This window comes from Aegilops tauschii, chromosome 7 (genome assembly GCF_002575655.3).
Source record: "Aegilops tauschii subsp. strangulata cultivar AL8/78 chromosome 7, Aet v6.0, whole genome shotgun sequence".
Classification (NCBI taxonomy): Eukaryota; Viridiplantae; Streptophyta; class Magnoliopsida; order Poales; family Poaceae; genus Aegilops; species Aegilops tauschii.
In genome coordinates this window covers 117,524,368-117,548,802 of record NC_053041.3, presented here as the reverse complement: position 1 = coordinate 117,548,802, position 24,435 = coordinate 117,524,368, and positions in this window count along the sequence as shown.

Sequence of the window (24,435 nt, the reverse complement as noted above, 5' to 3'; positions counted from 1 at the left end):
TTTGTCATGGGGTGTGTAATTGATGTCTCGGCACATTTGTGAGGTCTTTAGTAGTGCTTAGGGCAACTCCATAGGAGACCCGCAAAACACCGGTATATGTCCGACCAGACACGTTTGTTCACCTTTGCAATCCAATGAGGACCTATATGTTCGGTATTTTGGAGACAAACACGGGAGAGTTTTGCCGGAGTCCGGACATACACTTAACGCATGTCCCTCTCTTCTCTCTCTCCTCCCAACCGCACATGCATGGTCCCCCTCTTCTCTCTCTGCTTCCAACCGGACACTAAACCGCAAATATCCCACCACATGCACGGTCCCGACCTATATCTTCTCTTCCCAGCCAGATACTTTGTAATTAGCATTGGATGGCTTCCTCCTGTATCATGTCTACAGACCACGTACGGACATAAAAATGGACATATAAAAGAGGAATTTGCAGGTCGGTGTTGAAGATGCCCTTATTGGTTCCTGCGAGCCACATTTGCTGCCTCGAAGAAATGCATGCTCATGGTGTTAACGTTTGTCTTTCAGACTTCAATGTAATGTTTCATTGTCTGTCTCACCCCTCTGTCTTTGATGTTGAAATGAATCTGATGATTGTGTCGTGCATGGTATTGGTTATGTGATCAAAGTTCTACCGATTCAATACATTTCTAAATGCAGTTTGGCATAATACAAATGCGCCAGCTTTGAGTTTCTCTGAAGGATATTGCGGCTCGGCATGGACACAATCACACAACACAAGCTAATTTCAACTGCTCTATGTTGCCCAATGATAAATGGCGAGTAAGGTGAATATGCAAACGCAAAGAGCCATCCAATTGCCTAGAACAATGTTTGCCGTTGTTTCTATAATTTTTTTGCTGCTAGAGAAGCCGGTGACATCGAATTAATGTAGTATCCCTCTCCTTAAGTATGATGGTCTTCAATCTGTTGCCTCTATACCATCGTAGGTGGCATTAAGATACACTTTATAAGACAAGGGGAGGGATACCATCTGAAAAGGAGGCGAAAGAGTGTGATCGGAGGTGAAGAGAGACTAGACAGATTAGCATCAAAAGGTGTTTTGTTTGCTAGAGATACGGTAGTGCCAATGTCCAAATCAGCTAGAAGTGTCTTTAGTAATGCATCTCAAACATAATAGACAACGTATAATGGTGTGCACTCAAGATGCAAGGATTGGGAGGCATTAGAAAATGTAGCATTGCTTTGACGGGCTGTTGCGCAAATTTTGCTGACTAGGAGTGATATGACACGTGACTACAAGACAGAAAGACCAACGGAGTAGCCAGCACGTTTGTATAGACTAGGTAAGATCTGACAACCGCTGCCTCGGCGAGCGTTTGCCCATATATGTCATGGAATACTTAAGCCTAATAAAATACTGGTTGAACTTCTTATATATCGGTCCTTAACAATGAGTGACTTTATTACAAATTGGTAGTTCAGACCTCAGAGTCAAACCTCCGAAATTCGGACTATTTTATTGCATTCATATGAACAAAATTATGATAATCATATATATCCCTTTTCTTTGACAATTCAATTTTATATATCCCTTCCTACATGTGGTAGGATGCATGAATACCACGTTTGATACTTCAAAAGCGTTCCTCTTCATGGAAAATGTTGTTTTTGAAGGTTACGTAAATATCTTGGGAGTTTGAATATGTAACACTAATATTTTGTAGAACCCAGCATGTGTCCTCGGTGGTTTTCCTGATGTGGTGGTCGCGCTCACTGCCGGTCTCATAACTGCCTTCCCATGTTCTTGCTTGCTCTCGGGTGAGCAGCTCCTCTCTATAGACAATGCGTCGCATGCGCCTCTGTCATGTGACCCCCTTCAAGTTTCTGCTAGGTCCTCAAGTTGTAGCCTTTTTTCCATGTTCATAGCATTTTAGCTTTCCTTCAGCGCCTTGTATCCCGTTTTATTTTCATTTTACAGTTGTTTGTTTTGCTTGGTTGTAATCCTTGCCGGTTGATTGCTTTGTTAACTCAAAGTTGGGTGAGGATCGAGCCTTTTCTTGGGCTCGGCCTGAGCCTTTCCTCTAAAAAAATTGCTCCTACCTCTTTATAGATAAATGCACACCATGTTAAATTTTACTTTCTTAAGGAATTCCACCACAAAATAATAAGGGATTATTAATTCTATGCCCCCGGTTCCTTAATTGTGCTCACTTTTCCTCATTCATTAACTTTTTCCTCACTTTTCCCCATGTGTCAGGTTTTCTGCTTTCACATTTTCCTCACTTTTCCCCCGAAAAATTGCTCAAAAAGGACCCAAATTTCGCAAATGGGGAAAACTGAGCACAACTAAGGAATTGGGGGCACAGATGGAATAATCCCAAATAATAATTACCATTTGTGACCAATATATGTGTATCTTTGAGAAGTGATGGCGTACTTGCCAATTGTTGACTTGAGGAGGGTAGGAAGGAGCTGGAATTAAGATAGATAGATATCACTGTTAATCCACAAAATGAAAGATATGGTCATCATTGTTTCATCAGTTAAGCGAGTCACTCGTTAGCCTCTTTGGTAATTCAAATAAAAACTTAGTGTTATGTTATGCTCCAAATTCAAGTATAAAGAGAAAGGCTACTTTCTGATGAGTGAGCGGAGCGAGTCCCGTCGCGGTAGGCTTGGGACGAAGCGGAGCCATGTGGGCCGCTCGCGACAGGGACAACTACGGGGGTGCGGGGGGCCAACCCCCCCCCCCCCCCCCCCCCCCCCCCGCGCGGCACGGATCAATATTGACCTAGGTCACCTGTGTTATATTTATATATATGCCTCTTGTAAGCCGCCGCACAGGATAGTTGATCAGTTGTAAATCCTCGGCGTTTGTAACCCACTGGTAGAAAAAAGCCCTTTAGTCCCGGTTCGCAACAGCCTTTAGTCCCGGCTGTGCAACCGGGACTAAATATGCGCGACTAAAGACCCCCCCCCCCTTTAGTTGCGCCTCTTACGGACCGCGACTAAAGGCTTTAGTCCCGGTTCTTGTGGCTGACCGGGACTAAAGGCCCGTCCACGTGGGCGCCAGTGGTCCGTCGGGGCGGAGGACCTTTAGTCCCGGTTCTCGTGGCCAACCGGGACTAAAGGCCTCCTCCGCAGGTTTAGGGTTTTAGCCCCCCTAAACCTGGTTTCTTTTTAGTTTGGAGTGTTTTATTTCTTTTATATTTTATTTTGTGTTTTATTTTAATTTTGATAAAGTTTCAGTACACATATTCTACGCTACTATATACATGCATATGAAATTTCAAACAAGAAGAATTCAAGAGGAATATATAATATATATTCAATCTCGGGTGACCATATACAACTTCGAACAAGTTTCCATACACAATTAGGATGGATGACCATATACAACTTCGAACAAATTTCAATCTCGGGTATGCATATAAATTTCTTCGTCCTCGGTATAGTGTTCTCCTTTAGAATTGATGACTTCCCTCATGAAAAATCATGCTAATTCTTCTTGAATTGGCCGGAAGCGAGCTTCTGGACTAAGCCTCCTCCGCAAGTTATCCGTCGCGTTCCGCACGCTATCCGATGCCTTCCGCTCAGAGGTGTGTCTCCGGATGTTCTCACAAACATAGTATCCACATAGATTGGTCCCCGGTGGCTGCTTATCCACATTAACTAACCTTCTGAAATCTAGCTCATGTTTGAATTCACCGACAATTTCTTCTGAGAACCGTCTCCAAACCCTACAGGGCAAAGAAAATTAAATGAACAAGGGAGTTATTAGTTACTTGATATTAGGAAATGAACGAAAGAGACCGATCGATATAGAGCTCAAATGATTGAAAATAATTACTTTTGCAGCATTTTTCTCATGTCGGCCCAACGCTTTGGATCCGAATCCATAGAGTCCATGATTAGAACTCTGGAGGTGTGAAGTTCAATATTTAGCAGAATCCAGTGGAAACTGCGGACACGTTACATGCACAGTCATGCATAACTCATCGATTAGACATACCATGCATGGAGTAAACAAAAGAGAATGGGCACAAGAGAGAAACACTCACCCAAAATGGTAAGGAAATAGAATATGACTTTTGAGTTGATGCTTTCTAAGAAACTTGTACAAGTCTTTCTCCACGTCTTCGGGGTGATGTTGTAACACATGTCCATTAACGATATGTGGGTCAATGAACCCAACATCATGGATGTTTCTTATTTTGCATTCCCAAATCTTCAATCTGCATAATAGCGTACGCAACAATATAGTTAGGACAATATATATATATATATATATATATATATATATATATATATATATATATATAGTGCAGGCAATGAAGAACGAGATGAGGTAGAAATAAATCACTTACAGAACGTAGCAACTCAGCATAGATTTGTCGAGGTCGCGCAGATTGAACAGCTGGAACAATTCACTCATATGAACTTCTACAGAGTACCGTTTGGTGTGATGCTCATTTGTAACATCCGCATAAACATATTCTTTGTCGGCCCATGTTATGAATTGCTTGTACCAACGTAGCAGATTTTGCATTTGTGGTGGTAGACCCTTTTCCGGCTCAGGCTCGACGAGAGGCCCATTCCGCACATATTGTAATGCTATCTCACATACTGGCGCATCCTCAAGGCCTAAGAAGGCACGAAGAGTCAAACCCATCTCGGACGCTTGTTTCATGGCACTCGCTACAGTCAATCCAAGTGCTGCCGCAGCTGCTATGATCTCGGGGTCCTCTTCCGGACCGGCTTTCACTATGAGCGGGGGGATCGATTGTTTCTTCTGCATCCCGAGTTGGTCAACTTGTTTCCCGCTTTTTTTACTTTCTTCTTTCTCCTCCTTCAATATTTTTGCTTGCCTACGAAGTTCATGTCCATAGTCGTCAGGCATATTCAGCTCGGCTTGGGACGGTGTCGTCAAAAAATCCTTAGCCCACTTCTTTTGCTTCTCAGTGAATACTTGCTTGGGCTCAGGCTCTTTTTTCGCCTTCATATCCTCCTTCCATTTCTCATAATCAGCAGACGCGGCCAATTTGGTTTCAGCTTCACTAAGTTCCCCAGGCCTTGGGAGGAGAGGCTTCAGTGATGGCTCCGGTACCCTTGTGGTCTTAGGTACATAAGGGTCTGGGTTAATAGTCCAGGAGCGGGTTTCCTTGCTGTCCGCCTGCTTCTGCTTCTTCGCCGGAGGTGGATTGGGGGGCGTCGTACCCGCCGGAGGAGGATTGGGGGGCGTCGTACCCGCCGGAGGTTGTGGATCGGGGGACGGCGTCGAATGGCGTGAAGGAGGTGTAGGTGAACCACCACGACCACCACCACCGCCACCACCGCCACCGCCACCACCACCATCGGAGGGGGGTGGACTTGCTAGCCTTGGCGCCTCGCCTGGAAACACTATGTACTTCTTTTTCCATAGAATGAACTGGCGCTTGACATCTCCAAGTCTTCTCTCCCCTTCGGGTGTAGGTTTGTCAATCTCCAGGTCCTCAAACCCTTGGACTATGTCTTCCACCGTGACACGAGCATAGCCATATGCAATGGGGTTGTTGTGGTGGAGTGCTCCAGGTGTACAGGGTAAAGCACTGCCGCTAGCTACCTTCGTGGAAACGTTCCCCACGGGATAATGCAGATCACATTCTTTCATCTCCTTTACATCATCCACGGGGTAGTGAGGCTCCGGTGCACGAATCTCGATCATCGGTGCACTAGCACCAGGCGGGGCATCCGTGGAAGCCACGCTGCTTCTCCGCTGCTGGCTTCCGCGATCCGCTTCATGATCTTCATGCGGCCCTGCAGCCGATTTTTCTTTCACTAGTTCATGCACGGTCTGCTTCAACTCATGGAGTTCCGATGCAAACTTCGTCATAAGATCTGCATCCCGGTCCGTCTTTCTCTTACGGCTTCTGTAACAGTACGGGTCATTGTCCTGGGAAAACCCTACTTTCCACGGAACTTTGCCTTTGCCTCGTACACGTCCTCCGTGTTCATCATTCCCGAGGGCTGTTGTCAGTGCGTCTTTCTCTCTGTTGAACTTGATCAAGCCCTCTAGAGCTTGGGTCATTGCGTCAATAAGGGCTTGGGTGGGAGCAAACTGTCTCTGCCGGTGAACACACACCCCTGTCTCCGGGTCTAGCGATCCCCCATGCTCGTACCACCAGCTTTTGGCCCTTGGGTCCCATCCCTCTGTACCTAGAGGGATTCCTCTCACCCTCAGGTCCTCCTCCATCTTCTGCCACCTAGGCTCCGAAAGGCGGTATCCTCCTGGCCCCATAATATGATGGAACTTTTTCTTACTCGCATTATCCTTATTTTTTTCGATATTTCCTTGAAATGCTCCGATTGCTTTTGCCTCACAAATTCTGGCCAATCATCTTTCAGTTTCTCATGTTGTCCATTGAAATCCGGAGTCTTGCCCTTGTTGACATAGTCACGGGTTAAATTTTTCTTGAAGTTCCGGAATGCTTCGCCCATCTTCTGAAGAGTGAACTCTTTAACTAGCCTCCTCCTCTGACGTCCACCCGGAACCTCGTTGCCGAATTCATCGACTTTGTTGTATTCCGGAGGTAGAATGAAATGTTCCATAAGCTTTCTCCAGCAATCCTTTTTCGTTCTCTTGTCGACAAAACTGAAACCAAGACGTGCCTTCTTTGGCTCCTTCCATTCCTGGACGGTGATCGGGACGTTGTCTCTAACAACGACTCCGCATTGGTTGATAAACTTTGAGGTGTGCTGTAGGGGCTTGCCAGTTTCACTGACAAACTCAATGGCATATGTTTCTCCTATTTTCATCGCCTTGGATTTGCCACGCTTTGTCGTACTCGATCCGGAGGGCTAAAAAAAGAAAGAGAGTCGCGCGCGTTAATACATATGTATTCACATTTCAGTAAGTTTGTATCACGAGAGGCTCAATGTATATATATACCTCGCCGGAGGTGGTTGCTACTTGCAATTCGAGATCGTCGTTTGTTGACGGTTGACCTCCGTCGACAATGTCCGTTCCTTCACCTTCTTGATCATCGACAATCTCTGTTCCACCGTCAAGGTTCAGAAAAGAAGAGACTACATCCTCTTGTTGCTCATATTCTGAGCCCGGCACATAAGGAATCTTGTTGTTGATGATGCCCATTAAATAACGTTCAGCCTCCGGATCCCTAAGCGGCTCGGCTCTATCGTCCGCCATATGTCACTCCTGCATGTAGTAAAAATTCTTTAAGTATAAAGGAATTAAAAATAAGATTAAGGGGACATAGAGGAGGAGGAATTAAAAAATAAGATTACTGAGCACTGCCAAGTATTTTGTTTTGTTTTCTTTGTTTTTCTTTTTGGTTTTCATTTGGTTTCTTTCTTCTTCCTTTTTTCTTCTTTTTTTCTTCTTCTTCCTTTCTTCTTCCTCTTTCTTCTTTCTTTCTCCTTCTTCCTTTTTCTTTTTTCTTTCTTTCTTCTTCTTCCTTTCTTCTTCCTTTCTTCTTCTTTTTTTCTTCTTCCTTTTTCTTTCTTCTTTCTTTTGGTTTTCATTTGGTTTTCATTTTTTTCTTCTTCCTTTTTCTTTCTTCTTTTTTTCTTCTTCCTTTTTCTTTCCTCTTTCTTTTCTTCTTCTTCCTTTTCTTCTTCTTCCTTTTTCTTCTTTCTTTCTTCTTTCTTTTTTTCTTCTTCCTTTTTCTTTCTTCTTTTTTTCTTCTTCCTTTTTCTTTCTTCTTTTTTTCTTCTTCCTTTTTCTTTCTTCTTTCTTTCTTCTTTCTTTTTTTCTTCTTCCATTTTTTCTTCTTTCTTTCTTTTTTTTTTTCTTCTTCCTTTTTCTTTCTTCTTTTTTTCTTCTTCCTTTTTCTTTCTTCTTTCTTTCTTCTTTCTTTTTTTCTTCTTCCTTTTTTTCTTCTTCCTTTTTCTTCTTTCTTTCTTCTTTCTTTTTTTCTTCTTCCTTTTTCTTTCTTCTTTTTTTCTTCTTCCTTTTTCTTTCTTCTTTCTTTCTTCTTTCTTTTTTTCTTCTTCCTTTTTTTCTTCTTCCTTTTTCTTCTTTCTTTCTTCTTTCTTTTTTTTTCTTCCTTTTTCTTTCTTCTTTTTTTCTTCTTCCTTTTTCTTTTGTTTTCTTTTGTTTTTCTTCTGTTTTTTTCTTCCTTTTTTCCTTTTTTCTTCTGTTTGTTTTTCTTGTGTTTTCTTTTTTCTTTCTTCTTCCTTTTTCTTTTGTTTTCTTTTGTTTTCTTCCTTTTTCCTTTTTTCTTGTTTTTCTTCTGTTTTTCTTTCTTCTTCTTCTTCCTTTTTCTTCTTCCTTCTTCTTCTTCTGCCGGCGCGCGGAGGACGGCAGGCAGGGGCGCGGGCGGCGGGCGGCAGGGCGTCGGGCGGCGGGGCGTCGGGCGGCGGGCGGCGGGTGGCTCGCGGGCAAGGGCAGGGGCTGCGGCGGGCAAGGGGCAGGGCACGGGCGGCGGCGGCGCTCACTGGGGACGGGGGCGGCGGCGCGCAGGGCTTCGGCGTCGGCGTCGGGGCAGGGCTTCGGCGTCGATCGGCGTCGGGCCAGGGCTTCGGCGTCGAGAGAGAGGAGAATGGGAAGTGGCGAAACTGCTAAGTGCAGTATATATAGACGTACCTTTAGTCCCGGTTGGGGAGGCGGACCGCGACTAAAGGTACCCTTTAGTCGCGGTTGGTGTGGCCAACCGCGACTAAAGGGTATCTTTAGTCGCGGTCCGCCTCCCCAACCGGGACTAAAGGGTTTTGGCGCCGCTTTCGTTCCCGCGCAGAAAGACCCTTTAGTCGCGGTTGGGGACAACAACCGCGACTAAAGGGTACCCTTTAGTCGCGGTCCGCCTCCCCAACCGGGACTAAAGGCATTGTGCTGGAACTGGCGCGGTGCGGTGGGATGTTTAGTCCCACCTCGCTAGCCGAGAGGCTTCGACAGTGGTTTATAAGCGCGGCTGCGCTGACCACTTCGAGCTCCTCTCAAATGCAGGCTTACGGGCCTATTCTGTCACTATATGCCTGTGGGCCTACTGGGCCTTCTGCGGGCCTGAATCCTGGCCCATTGATGGGTTTCTAGTCGTATTCAGGCCGTGGTGGCCCAGTAGGTGGCATATTTTTTATTTTTTGCCTGTTTTTTGTTTTCTTTTTCGCTTTATTTATTTTATTTTATTTTGTTTCTAATTACTTATTTATTTTACTTTATGATAATTATTTTTGCTATTAAAGTTTCTAACAAAAAAAGTTCTTTATGAAAATTCTTTTAGCTTTCAATGATAATTTTAGTTGAATCAATTTTATTTATGTTATTAAAATTTATTTTATTTTGTTTGTACTTATATATTTTATTAAAGTTTATATTATTTTGTTTCTAATTCATTTTAAAATCTTAAAAATACAATTATATATCAAAAAAATCAGAAAATAAAACTAATTCATTTTAAATTCTTAAAAATACAAATAATATATCAAAAAAATCAGAAAAATAAAACTAATTCATTTTAAAATCCCTTGAAGGTGTGACAAAAGGTTTGATACATCATTCAGTTCATCGACCAAATACAAAGTTTGGTACAATAAATTATTACACATCAATTCTTCCCTTGTGTCCCTGCTTGCTTACGATTGTGCCGTATCCATGGAGCATCCTCATCATTTAACTTAATGCTTGGGTCAGTGTTTACTTTGAAGGGCGGAATTTCACCAAACATATTATAATCTTCTGACATGTCTGTCTTGTCCTCCACTCCCACGATGTTTCTTTTCCCTGAAAGAACAATGTGGCGCTTTGGATCATCGCATGTGTACTGATCGTTTTCTTATCTTTCCGTTTCCTCGGTTTGCTACTCATGTCCTTCAAATAAAAAACCTGAGCGACATCTTTGGCAAGGACGAATGGTTCGTTAAGGTAACCAAGATTGTTGAAATCCACCATTGTCATTCCGTATTGCTCGTCCACCTTTACCCCACCTCCTGTTAGCTTGAACCATTTGCACCGGAACAAAGGGACCTTAAAGGAGGGTCCATAGTCAAGTTCCCATATCTCCTCTATGTAACCATAATATGTGACCTTTCGCCCATTCTCGGTTGCTGCATCAAAGCGGACACCACTATTTTGGTTGGTGCTCTTTTTATCTTGGGCGATGGTGTAAAATGTATTCCCATTTATCTCGTACCCTTGGAAAATCGTTATAGTCGAAGATGGTTTCTTGGCCAACATGTACAGCTGATCTCCAACATCATTGTCATTCATTAAATGTTTTCGCAACCAACTGCCGAAAGTCTCCATGTGGGCCTTTCTAATCCAGGATTCAGGCTTCCCCGGGTTGTCCGAGCGTAAAATATTCTTGTGTTGCTCGAAGTACGGAGCCACAAAGCTGGAATTTTGCAGAACTGTGTGGTGTGCTTCAGTCATAGAATGACCGTCCATACATATCGTGGATTTCCTTCCGATCTTGCCTTTTCCACTTAGTCTCCCCTCGTGCCGCGATTGAGGAATACCAATCGGCTTAAGGTCAGGAACATAGTCAATACAGAACTCAATTACCTCCTCATTTCCATAGCCCTTGACGATGCTTCCTTCTGGCCTAGCACGGTTACGAACATATTTCTTTAATACTCCCATGAACCTCTCAAAGGGGAACATATTGTGTAGAAATACAGGACCGAGAATGGAAATCTCTTCGACTAGGTGGACCAGGAGGTGCGTCATAATATCGAAGAAGGATGGTGGGAACACCAACTCGAAACTGACAAGGCATTGGACCACATCGTTCTGTAATCGTGGTAGATCTTCTGGATTGATTACCTTCTGAGAGATTGCATTGAGGAATGCACATAGCTTCACAATGGCTACTCGAACACGTACACCAGGTCTGGCCCACAACTGTAAAAGTTCATCAACTAATGGCCTTAGGTACACATCGATGTTGTTCCCGGGTTGCTTTGGACCTTGGATGAGCACTGGCATCATAATGAACTTCCGCTTCATGCACAACCAAGGAGGAAGGTTGTAGATGCATAGAGTCACGGGCCAGGTGCTATGGCTGGAGCTCTGCTCGCCAAAAGGATTCATGCCATCAGTACTTAGACCAAATCTTATGTTACTTGCGTCGGCTGCAAAATCTTTGAACACTCTGTCGATCTTTCTCCATTGTGTTCCATCAGCGGGGTGTCTCAACTCCCCGTCGGACTTACGGTCCTCTTTGTGCCATCGCAACGACTTGGCATGCTTTTTGTTCATGAACAGACGTTTCAACCGTGGTATTATAGGAGCATACCACATCACCTTGGCGGGAACCCTCTTCCTGGGTTTCTCGCCCTCAACATCGTCACCAGGGTCATCGCCTCTGATCTTATAACGCAATGCAGTGCATACAGGGCATTCATTCAAATTCTCGATTCACCGCGGTAGAGGATGCAGTCGTTAATATTGTATCTTCAGAACCTCTAAACCTAGAGGGCAGACAACCTTCTTTGCTTCGTACGTACTGGCGGGCAACTTGTTATTCTTCGGAAACATATTCTTCAACATTTTCAGCAAATTTTCAAATGATGAGTCACCTACACCTTCCTGTGCCTTCCATTTTAGCAAATCCAGTGTGCAGCCCAGCTTTTTCAGACTATTATTGCATCCTGGATACAACGACTTTTTGTGATCCTCTAACATGCGGTCCAAATTCTCCCTATCCTTGTCAGTTTCGCAGCGTCTCCGTGCATTAGCAATGGTCCGACCAAGATCATCAGCGGGCTCATCATGTGCCTCTTCTTCACCTTCACCTAACCCTTCCCCACCTTCAGCATCATCCTCCATGAAAGTATCACCGAAATGATCATGATAGTTGTCATCGATATCATCCCCTTCTTCATCTTCTTCCATTCTAACCCCTCTTTCTCCATGCTTGGTCCAACAATTATAGCTTGGCATGAAACCGTGCCGAAGCAGGTGCATGTGAACGTCTCTTGAGGAGGAGTAACCCTTCTGATTCTTACAGACAACACATGGACAGATAATAAAACCTTGCTGCTTGTTCGCATTTGCCACTACGAGGAAATCTTTCAAACCCGTAGTGAACTCGCCGGAGAGTCGGGGACCGTACATCCATTGCCGATTCATCTGCATTATTATTATATAAAGTATATAATTAACCATCATGCATTTGTTAAACTAACTAGCTAGAAATAATACAAATTAAACAATGAACTACACACATGCGTATTTTATCAATGACACATGAAAGGTTCAAGTTGCTAACCGCGATCGCGGAGGAAAAATAAATGAGAAAGCTCAAGTGTGGCTCGGACACTTCATATCATGTTTGTTTCAGGCTCTCGGGCATTTCATCGAACACCTTGTGTGCATAGGAGGAACCAAAAGCAAACCCACCACCCCCTTCTGAAAATTGTGAAGTGAGCTGAGTGAAGTGAAGTGAGCTGAGTCATATATATAGGGATGGGCCTTTAGTCCCGGTTGGCCTGGCCAACCGCGACTAAAGGCCCTCGGGGACCTTTAGTCCCGGTTGGCCAGGCCAACCGCGACTAAAACCCCTCCCGTCCGCCAGCTGGATGGGCCTTTAGTCCCGGTTGGCCTGGCCAACCGCGACTAAAGGCCTTCGGGGACCTTTAGTCCCGGTTGGCCAGCCCAACCGGAACTAAAGCCCCTCCCTTCCGCCAGCTGTCGACCGAGCGCGCTGGGCCCAGATAGTTGGTCGCGGGTCTCCTCCCGAACCGCGACTAAAGGCCCCTTTTGTCGCGGTTCGATTGTTTTGGGGACTAATGGGGGCGTATGGAAGCCTCTTTTTCTACTAGTGACCTCCCCCGATATAGTGAAGTTTGGCTGGCTGGTGCCCGTGGTTTTTTCCCCTTCGTGTTGTAGGGGTTTTCCACGTTAAAATCTCGTTTCCCTTGCTTGTTTTCGTTCTTCATCGTGTTCGATTGCGTGTGGTATCTCTAACACTTAGCAACCATTCTACAATACTTTCTTCTTATGCAACTACACGTTGACATGCTAGTAGTCACAGGTTTTCGCGAATGCAGCAATTCTGCAACTAAGAGTGGGTCATGGTCATCTTTCCTCGAGTAACTCTGATGTGTGCAGACACCGCTTTACAATTCCATTCTCTCTTCCTGTGTCGATTGGTTTCAATTATAGTCCACATGTGAAATGCCAAGCAATCAAGTAATTATATTGTACAAGGCATAATTCAGCTTCTGAGTTGGAAAGCCTCCAGCTATGGTTACTAGAACGAGGAATTAAAAGCCCATAATTTCTCAGTAGTTGCTTTTCAAATGCTGGAGAGAAAAGAACTCATTCTTCTATTCCAGGGAAAGTGAACTCGTCAAAGTCGAGGCTCTCAACTGGCGTCAAGGGTACATGGATTGTTAGATCGATCCTACCTACCAAGATACTAGTAAATTCCATTGTTGCTGAGATTAATCAGATTTTTTTCGATGATGGCAAGTGAACCTGAATTAAAATCACTATTGTTAGTAGTGCACGTTGAAGGTCTAAAATTTCTAGGAATTAGGAGATATCATGTAATTAGACCGCCCTATGATCAGTTTACCGCCACCTACTACTCTAGGGAGACACTGATACACAACTCTGATCGGCATAGCTGTAACGGCATCAGCCTTCCGTCGGCCAATGGGTTGTGAGCCGATGGCAACCTCAGCGTATATTGGTGCTTTGCCGACGGTCCACGTCGGCTTATATGGGTGATTTGCCGACGGCAGTGATTTGTTGACGGTCACTGTTTGCATATCCAACACTTTGCTGATGGCCTGGATTTGCCGATGGTTTTCTGCTGGCCGTCGGCTTACCTAGAGGTATGCCGACGGCCCCGATAAAAAGCCATCGACATTATTCTTTAATTGTTTCCTGTAGTGTTATAATTATGGGAGGATTGAGTTTGGGTATAGAACTTGTCCGTTGTGTGCGTTCATCTATCAGAATTCAGTGCAATGTTTGTTACCTAACTCCATCTGTCTGCCGAGTTGAATGGTCACACGTTTTTGTCTTGAATGAACTAGACCAAAAGTGAATCTTTGATCAATATATAATCAAAGGTTTATACAATGTTTACACTTACTGATAGCACTTTGGAACAATTGCTGTTACCTGGAGTTGGTTGGTGTGGAGCATAAATAATGACCAGCTTTGTACAGAACTTGACTTTACTGCAGATCTCGCCTCACTACACACCATAATAAAAACTCTGTTGTGAGCTATGCATTGTTGTAGTAAGTGGAATTTGTTACCGCTGTATAAGAGGGATGGGTGAGGAAGGAGACGAACAGAGGCAAACCGAGAGAAAAGTAATATTGAATACCAGTTGTTCGTACAACTAGTGCACAACGAAACTTGATTCATGTTTGTGGTAAATGCGAGGGAAACATGATGGACATTCACCAATATAGAGGGCCACATATAGATACTTCCGTAAACATAGAGAGACACATGACCAAGACACTTGGATTGGGAGGTATTAGGAAATGGCAAAAGGCAATGTGCTGCTAGGACACAGGTGGTTTGGAGACTAGAGAACAGTAAATTTCGTCTGACTTCGACATTCTTCCAGTGACCCAGATCCGATTCCCTTCACATCAAAACGAAATTCATACCCCTTAACAATTCTCCTCGAAACTTCTTCACACCTGATCCGATACAGCTTAGCTTGCAACAGCTTCACGCTTGACTTTGATCTAGCGCCATCCTTCACCTGCATTCTGAGGCTGTTGGCTGTTGCATCACTAGCATGCTTCTGACGCTTGTCGGAACCATCAGCACGAGAGAAGATTCGTGCGCGTGATGCAAGCTACCTGTTCCCTTGCTTCTGTACAAGCTCCACTACATTGCTTTCATGTGTAGCCTGCCCCCTATGCACACCGGCTGCAAGACCACATCTTTGCCATCCATTTCTTTGGCAGTATGCGACTAGCGCAGGTTAATTCTTTCCTGGAAAATTCATTGATGTAATATTTATTTTTGTTAATGTTTTAATGGACATAGTTTCCTACCGAGCTCAGCATAGTTTCTGTATTCTGAGATTGTGCATGCTTTACCACAGGATGTTGCAAACGAACTCATGAGAGAAACACATACCAAGCCTGATCTGACCATTGGTAGCAACAGTGATGGTAACCTTGTGGCTACTCTGCTTGCGCATAAATTGGGATTTACCCAGGTTGGTTTTATTGTATTATTTTCCATTGGCAAAATAACTTATGATTTGTCGTCTACATTTTTTTTTAAAAGGAGGATAACCCCCGGCCTCTGCATCAGAACGATGCATCCATCCATATATTATTAATAGTGCAAAATCCAGCAGCCAAACAACCTCGACCCGTAAATAAAGCGCAAAACAAAACCTAAGGCCGTATACGTCGCGACAGTAACTCCCCATATAACCACTAACCCTATGTTACAAGAGACATCAGAAACGAAATGTACAAAACTCCGAGGATACGCCTTCAAGAAGGAATCGCCGCAGATGCACCAATGATGATGGGTCCACCATGTAAAGATTATGGAAGCGTCTCAACCCTCATACACGAGAGCCCGCAGGTTTATATTGATAGGATGATCGATGGGTATCGATAGGTACAGGTCTCAGTGGAGATTGCCTAACCGAGAGGGGAGGTTACAGAGAGAATCAGGAGAAGAGATAGAATTAGTTAAACAGGAGTCCTATCTCTAACAAACTAAACAGGATAGATGCGCTACACATTAGGTGCCGCCATGCTGCAGCTGGCCCACGCCAAGTGACAAAGGCGCCTCCTCCTTCTCTGTAACATATTGCATGTTTAACACACCACAAGGTTGAACTCCGGATTCTCATCCCCAAAGCAAAACTTCAATCTACCACCTGCAGTAAGGACACGACGCAGGCGCCGGTCAACATTGCCCAATCAGAGAATATAGTGCACCATTGCCCATGCCTTGGAGAAAACCAAATACCCCAACTCAGATATATATTTGGACAAATTCAACGGCCAATACCACTTCTCATGCCAGTTCACAGCTGACCTGATTACCATTAGTCACACTGATTTCATCATTTTTTTTGCGGGAAACACTGATTTACATCATAACCAGCAGATTCCAGGAAATTGCTGGAAGGTAACATCTCTAAATTTCCAGTAGATATTATTGGACTAAACTCTTGTTTCAATTGTTTTAGCCTGCATTCTACGAAGCTTTTGGCCTGACTTCATCGAGGCGATGACATGTGTGCCAATAATTGTATCGCGCGAGTAATTGTCATGCCGTACTCCGGCCTTGTGTAACTCTGCAAAACTCTATCATCCTCTACTTTAATAGATGAGGCAAATCTTTTGCCTCTGTTTCGAAAAAATAATAATAATTGTGACATGCCATGGTGCCTCTGTTGAAATCATTGTGAATGGGGTTGTCTTTGGTATCTGGCCTGCAGATATCTGGCTCAACTTCTTTGAGAAGTGCAAGGTGGATCCAAGCTGCTGGGACAACTTGTCCGATGGTGGCCTGTAGAGAATTTATGGGAAGTATGTACTCTATTCTTGCAACCTACTATATTTAATTCGTAAATTACCTCGTAAATATACCAAAAAATTATCATCTTGATTGGAAAAGCATGATTGGGGAAGACAGTGATTGTACTCGAAGATTATGTGGAAGAAATATGTGTTATGATATAGTAATAATTTGCATTAGAGTACTGAACCATGGTTATCATACTAGATAGTCCATCTGTCTCTGAACAAATACTGGTCCTATATTTTTGGACTGATCAGGTATTACCCGGAAGATGTACTCAGGGAGGCTGATGGTCCTTACCGGTGTATCTACATTCTGGAAGTATGTGAGCAACCTGTAGAGGCATGACACTCGCCGTTACCTCGAGATGTTTTGTACTCTGAAGTACCGCAGCTGGTAAGTTATCTGACCGCTTGAGACTAACAACTAGTGCGGCGCGGCATGAAGAGGCGCATTCAGCGGGAGGGTGAAGTGTTGGCTGCGTTATGATTTGTCTGTCTACCGTAGTTTTCATTTAGTCTGGTCATGGGGTGTGTTAATTTGATGTCCCCGGCACATTTGTGAGGTCTTGGGCAGTGCTTGCTGGTTCCTGCCAGCCGCATTTGTTGCCTTCAATAAACGCCTGCCCGTATTGTTCATCTTTAAGAGTTCAATGCAAACTTTCGTTGTCTGTCTCGGTTACCTCTTACCTGTCTGCCTTCGAAGTTTACTGTTCACTCCTTTTGGTATGAATGAAACCTCATGATTCGCAGAAAATTCACACTTGCTAGATGCAATTTGGAATTGTTAGTGCTGCTCTTGGCATGGACATGACCAAATGCCACACGGCCTTTTGCATTGTGGTCAATGTCAGCGCGAGAATTCAGAGAAAGGTTATGGATAGCAAGAACTCGGAGAAACGTTACGGACAGTGGGCATACTTGTTTGGGGATTGACATAGCACACAAGTCGGTTAAGTTTCGTTGATAGCCAACAAAATTTGATGGCGGTGGAGCTGCGTGCATTGGGAGGTGAGATACCACTGAAGAGAAAGTTAATCAAATAACTTTGTTACCCACTGTGTTCGTGGCAAGCCGACATATTGCCCACCGGCATCCGTCGCCCCCAGGGCTGTGTCGTAGTCTTCACTGCCGGCTCGCACACCGCTTGGGTTCCCTTCCACTTGCCACCTGGCAGAGTCCCCCGTCCTCATCATTTGATATTTTTGCTTTTTCATTTTTTGTCCTTCCTTTCTTTTTCATTTTCGTCTTTCTTTTTTTCATGATCTTTTTCTTTCTTTTTTCTTTTTTTCTTTATTGAAATTGTGAACATTTTTCTAATCAGGAGCATTTTTCAAATTCACGAACATGTTTTCAAATCGTTAACATTTTTTGAACATGTTTTCAGATAGTTTTTCAAATTGTAAACATTTTTTCATTCCGCGAACATTTTTCAACTCGTGAAAATTTTTGGATTTTTATTTTGAAATTGTGATCTTTTTTGAAACGCGTGGACATTTCTTTTGAACTGGTGGACATTTTTTTAGTCAACGAACATTTTTCGAAATTGGGGGATTAATTTTGAAATACACGAACATAGTTTTGTTTGACAAAGATTTTTGAAATTCATGAACATTTTTCGAATATATGATCATTTTTTAATCAAGGAACTTCTTTTGTAATTCAAGAGCATTTTTTGAATTTTCTAAACATTTTTTCAATTTTCAAACATTTGTTCAATTTCACGAACATGGTTTGAATAAACAAACCGTCTTCAAATTCATGAATCTTCTTACTTCCCCAACGTTTTTTTCAAAACCTTAATATTTTTATATGCCAACATTTCTTTTTAGACCACAAACATTGTTTTGTACCTGCGAATATTTATAGTTTCTTGAACATTTTTTAAAATTCTATTTTTTGTTTAATTTTGAGACATTTTGAAAATTCTGACTTGTTGAAGAAAAGAATAGACACAAAAAATAAAAATAAAACGAAATGAAAAAATAGGGCACCCACACCATGGGAAGCCGCAAAATTGTGCGCTAGGGAAGCAGGGATGCGCGGGCCTTCTGCGCCAAATGACTAACTAAGGGTACGCTTTGCAAAGGTCACTCCCATCTTCCTAGGCTGTGACAAGTGGCGGACTGCATGTGCTCCACTTGTCGCAACCTGGGATTTTTCCCTTAGGTTTAGATTCGTTTATTCAAAATGTTCTATCTCTTAAATTGTGCGTCGAAATCATGAACCGTTTTCACCGTTAGATTTCTTGTGTTTAGATCTTCGAAACTAGAACTCATGCTAATAGGTTTCAATGAACTTATGTTTTAGGAAAACAAAACAGAAAACCGAAAGAAAAAAACGAGCCGAAAGCACCATTTTCACCCTATTTTTTTCCTTTCTGATAGGCACAACTATGCCTCTCACGAAAAAAATCTATGTTTTCCATGAGAAACAAATTTGTGCCTCTCACGAGAAGCTAATATGTGTCTCTCGCGAAAGAAAAAAAGCATGTTGTTTTGTTTTTTGAGAGGCACAACCATGTCTCTCGCGAAAGAAAGAACACGTTATTTTTCTTTTTCGAGAGGCAGAACCGTACCGTGCCTCTCGCGAAACATATCTGTGCATGCACGAGAAGCAAATTTGCGCCTTTGGTGGAAGAAGAAACATGTGTTTCTTTTTTTCGAGAGGCACAACTATGTATCTCGCGAAGCAAACCTGTGCCTCAATAGAAGCAAATATGTGCTTCTTGTAGAAGAAAAAACACATGTTTTCCTTTTTGAGAGGCACATGTGTGGCTCTCGTGAAGCAAACATGCGCCTTTGGGAGAAGTGAATCAGTGGCTCTCGCGAAAGGAAAGAAAATAGTTTTTTCCTTTTTTCCGATAGGCACAGTTGCGCCTCTCGCAGAAGCAAAAGCTGTGCCTCCGTGAGAAGCAAAGTTGTGCTTCTCGTGGAAGAAAAAAAACACGCTTTTCACGAAAATATGATTTTGTTTGAAAATAAAAACTTGATCAAAAATCTAGGGGAGACCAGGAAAAAAACTGAAAACTAAAAAAACAAAAGGCCATTTAACACGAAAACATGTAGAAATAAAAATAAAAATCCCAAGGGTACGCCCAGAAAGCAACAAGTGATGGCGGCTGAGAGGGCATCAAGTGGCGCACTCTTAGGCCACCCAAAGAGACTTTTGAGGGGCACCCGCAAGGGCTACCCCTCAATTAGTTCCTCTACGCTTCTAGTGAGTCCGAAGGAAGACTCGCCTGAAGCGAGGCGCTAGATGGGCTGGCCCAGGCGTGGGAGGCTACAACCTTGTTTTGGTTTTTTTTCACGTTTTTTTGTTTCCAGTTTTTTCGTTTTATACTTTCGTTTATACTTTCAAATATTCTAAATAAATACATTAGAAAAACACTCTACATAAAACATTTAATACAATGTTAACCAAGCATTTAAAAATGGTAAATTCATACAGAGAAAATATTTATCATGTATACAAATCATCTTTTTAAATAAAAGTTAAATCTATTCATTTGATAAAATGTTTAAAAAGTATTTATAAAATGTTAAATTTTTATAGAAAAAATGTGAAATCATGTATTTAATTATTATTTTAAAAATGTGAAAACAATTTATTTTTTTTGTCAAATGTGTATTGAAAAATGTTTACCATCTATTAAAATGTAAATATGGTATTTTAAAAAATTTACACAAGCATTTGTGAAAATGTTAAATGCGTATGGAAGAAATGTTTACCATGTATTTAAAAAATGTAGTGGTATTTGAAAAATGTTAATGAAGTATTTGAAAATTGTTAAATGTGTATAGAAAAAATGTTGACCAGATAAAAAATGTTAAATGTGCATATAAAAATAGTGAAAATATTACTAATCGAATCCTCGCACGTTTGCTTTTTGTACTCGTATTTCATTTAAGCTAGAAGCTAATGGGCCGGTCCGGTATTGTATACGCTTTGACCGAGAGTTCCTACTGTCTCGCTACAAGCGAGATATAGCCGGACCAAATAGGCGCTTCCGCAGCCTCTTGGTGTGACATCGTCGTGTCCCTTGGGTGGGGTGTGCGCTTAGGGCCTTTGGCGGTCGTGGAGTGACAGAGTATGAATGTTTGAAACGCTAGCCTACTAGGTTAATCAGGCACCCCCTTATCTTCTTATGTTGCTGTGTTCACCGTGAACATCAAGGAGAAAATGAATGTAGAAAGCTGAACCATGAAGATCATTTATTAACTAGTATGTTTGTTTGTGTATTTAGATGTTTCCAAAATTGAAAAGGTTTCGAAGAGCAAAAACTCATTTTACTAAAGATTTCATCACATGTTTCTTGGTCCAAGTAGTATAAATAATGACCGAGGTTAACATGCAAAATTGCTCAGACCAAAGGTCTGCGATTGTTATTGCAAAATTTGTGATGTTAGAAAAGCTGGTGAAATAAATATATTTATCTTCTTAGACATAATGGTCTAAAATCTATTGACGCAACTTTTTCCTATGTCGTAAATGGCATTAAAGTTACACTTTATAACTGGAACCAAGAGGGGCACCCGTCTTCAAATAAGCCGAGGAGTGTGGCCAAATGTTAGGAGATACTAGAGAGATAAGCATCAAAAAATGATTTATTAGGTATAAAATATCTTAGTAGTGTTGATGTCCAAGTCAGCTCAAAGTTTGTTTAGTGATGCATGCCAGACATGATAACCTATGTACAATTGTGTGCACAAAAGATGCAAGGATTGGGAAGTATTAGAAAGTGTGGTCATGCTACAACGGGCAGTAGAGTTGTTGAGCAGATTTTGTTCATTAGGTTTGATGAGGTATAGCCCACAACAATCCTCTTAATTAGCAATGTGCCAGCCTACAAGATGGAGCCCCAGCGATACAACCATCACGTTCGTATAGATTGGACAAGATTCCACAGCTACAACCTCGGCACGCAAATGCCCGTAGAAACTGATTATGAAACCCTCGTGTAGTAAAACTATTGAAGGCCTTGTGTGCGTTGCCTGAGCATGTGGCTCCACCATTGGTGATAGTCTGCAATTAATACAGCTCAGTTTATCATACTTCCGTCCCTTAATAGTTTTTTTCTAGAGCAAGCAAAGCTTTAGGGTCAAAATAGTGAGAATCAATTACAAAATTGTGTAGCTTAGGGTCAAATATCCCCTTGCTAGACATTATGACTGTTTTATTGCATTCATTTGAACAAAATTATGATAATCATATATCTCCCTTCCTCTTTGTGGGAGGATGCATGAATATCACATATGAATTACATCAAGAGGGTTGTTATTCATGGTCATGGGGAGTGTAATTTTTTGAGGTTGAATTAGCTACTACATTAATATTTTGTAGCCAATGCTTATGCTAACTAAATAATTTAAAATGTTGCCAACTAAACATAAAAAAACTTGTACCTAGTGTCTATCTTTACATCAAGAGTTAAGTTTGTTTTTGTGTATCATCTAAATGGTTTTTAGATCAAGTAGCTGCATGCTTAAGGAAGATGTTGATTTTCATACTCCAAGTTATGGTTTTATATGAATGGAATTGTATTTATTTTTCTTATGTCCGGCTATTCAGTCTGATTTACAAACTATGGAATTTACTCCAAAGTGGTTGTGGTGTATCATCTATACGGTTTCTAGATTAAACAGCTGGATGCTTAAGTAAGACGTCGATTTTCCTACTCCAAGTTATGGTTTCATCTTAATGGAGTTGTATTTATTTTTCTTAGGTCCGACTATTTTGTGTGATTTACAAACTATGAAATTTACTCCGAAGTTAACTTTGCTGTGTTGTATCATCTATATGATTTATATCGATCGTATTGATTTAGTTAAGCCTCCAGTTATAGACAATTGCCTAGGTTAATAGCGAAATCTTGTTTGCCGTTAACTGCCAAAGTCTTAAGGAAAAAGGGAATGTGTGTAATGAGGAATTGTATTTACAATTTATATTGGTGGATAAGGAGGTAAGATTAACCGTTAGTATGTAATTTAAACTATATTGCACTTGAAGATGTGCGTGCCACACGACCAGTCGGAAACAACAAAAACAAAGAAAAGGAAGGCCGGAAACATGATACGTCGTCCGCTGCTGTTTTGTTGGAAAACTTAACTAAAAATGAATGTTAGGGAATAAACAAAATTACTACATGCCTGTGCTACTATCTGTGTGTCCTAAATGGATTTGAAGAATTTCCTATGAAAGAATTGCTGCAAAACTATTATGTAATATAAATATGATCTTTTGTTGTGTAAAAAGTTGTCTATAGTTTATTTTTAGTTTAAGCACGTACCAACCCATGTGCACTTTGCTAGTCAATGAATAATTTGATACCTCGTTAGATTTTTCCAAAAAAAAAATCATAAATTTTTTGGTAGAGTGGTGGCTGAATCTCCCTCGGCCCGCCACATCGCGCCTCCATCCTCGTTCAGGGGGAATGGAGGGGGAAGAAACAGGCTCCGTCAGTGAAGTACACGATCGAAGAAGCGAGGGGATCTGGGTCTTTTACAACAGGGCTTTGGTCACAGGGCAGTATTCACATTAGTCCCGGTTCAGTCACGAACCGGGACTAATGTGAGCATTCGTCCCGGTTCGTGCGTCTAAGGCATTAGTCCCGGTTCACCTGGGCCCTTTAGTCCCGGTTGGTGCCACGAACCGGGACTAAAGGGTGCGATGCCCATTAGTCCCGGTTGGTGGCACCAACCGGGACTAAAGGTTAGACCTTTAGTCCCGGTTGGTGCCACCAACCGGTACTAATGGGTTTTGAGGCATTAGTACCGGTTCATGGCACGAACCGGTACTAAAGGTCCCATTTTCAAACTCTACCCCCCCTGGACCGCCTTTTCAGTTTTAGACAAAACAAAAGAAAATGATGGAAATGTCAAAAAAAAATAAGTTTCCCATGTGATATGTGGTCTAGTTGTTGGGAAAATTAACAAATATGAATTTCGACTTTATTTTCAAAATATCTCTGGAATTTGTAAAATGGGCATAACTTTTGCATACGAACTCGGATGAAAAAGTTTTTTATATGAAAAATCATCTACTCGAAAAGTTACATCCGTTAAAAATCATCTACTCGAAAAGTTACATCCATTGTAAAATGGGAACCCCATTAAACATTTTCAAAATCCTCAAAAACCTAACAGAAAAAAAGTTACGGGGCTTTTAAGATCTAGAGTGGAAAAAATCAAAAAAATTTCAAACTATGGTCAAACTGTGGTCAAACAATGGTCAAACTAATTATTCTAGAATATTAGTGTTCCTAAATAATTATTTCAGTTATTTTGAATTTTGGTCAAATCTGGTCAAACTATGGTCAAACAATGGTCAAACTAATTATTCTAGAATATTAGTGTTACTAAATAATTATTTCAGTTATTTTGAATTTTGGTCAAATCTGGTCAAACTGCGGTCAAACTGTGGTCAAACTAATTATTCTAGAATATTAGTGTTACTAAATAATTATTTCAGTTATTTTGAATTTGGTTCAAATCTGGTCAAACTGTGGTCAAAATGTGGTCAAACAATGGTCAAACTAATTATTCTAGAATATTAGTGTTACTAATTAATTATTTCAGTTATTTTGAATTTTGGTCAAATCTGGTCAAACTAATTATTCAAGAAATATTAGTGTTACTAAATAATTTTTGTTTTTTAAAACAATAGTTTCAAACTCAAACAGTGAAATGTGTCTTCATGCTCAAGCAAAATTCCTGAGGGTTAATAGGATTGACATCTTACTATTGTCAGGAAAACAACAAGTGCAGACTTGGAAACGAGGGAGAATAGAACCTGGAAGTTAAGCGTGCTCAGGCTGCGGGAGTGGGAGGATGGGTGACCGTTCGGGAAGTTAGATGATTTGAAATGATGAGGAGTGATTAGAGATTAGAGGATAAATTGAGGGGTGATGATTAGAGATTAGAGGTTAAAATAATTCAGAAATTTGAACATAAAAAAAATTCAAATTTTTTTTCAAAAAAAAAATCATTAAATTTCCTT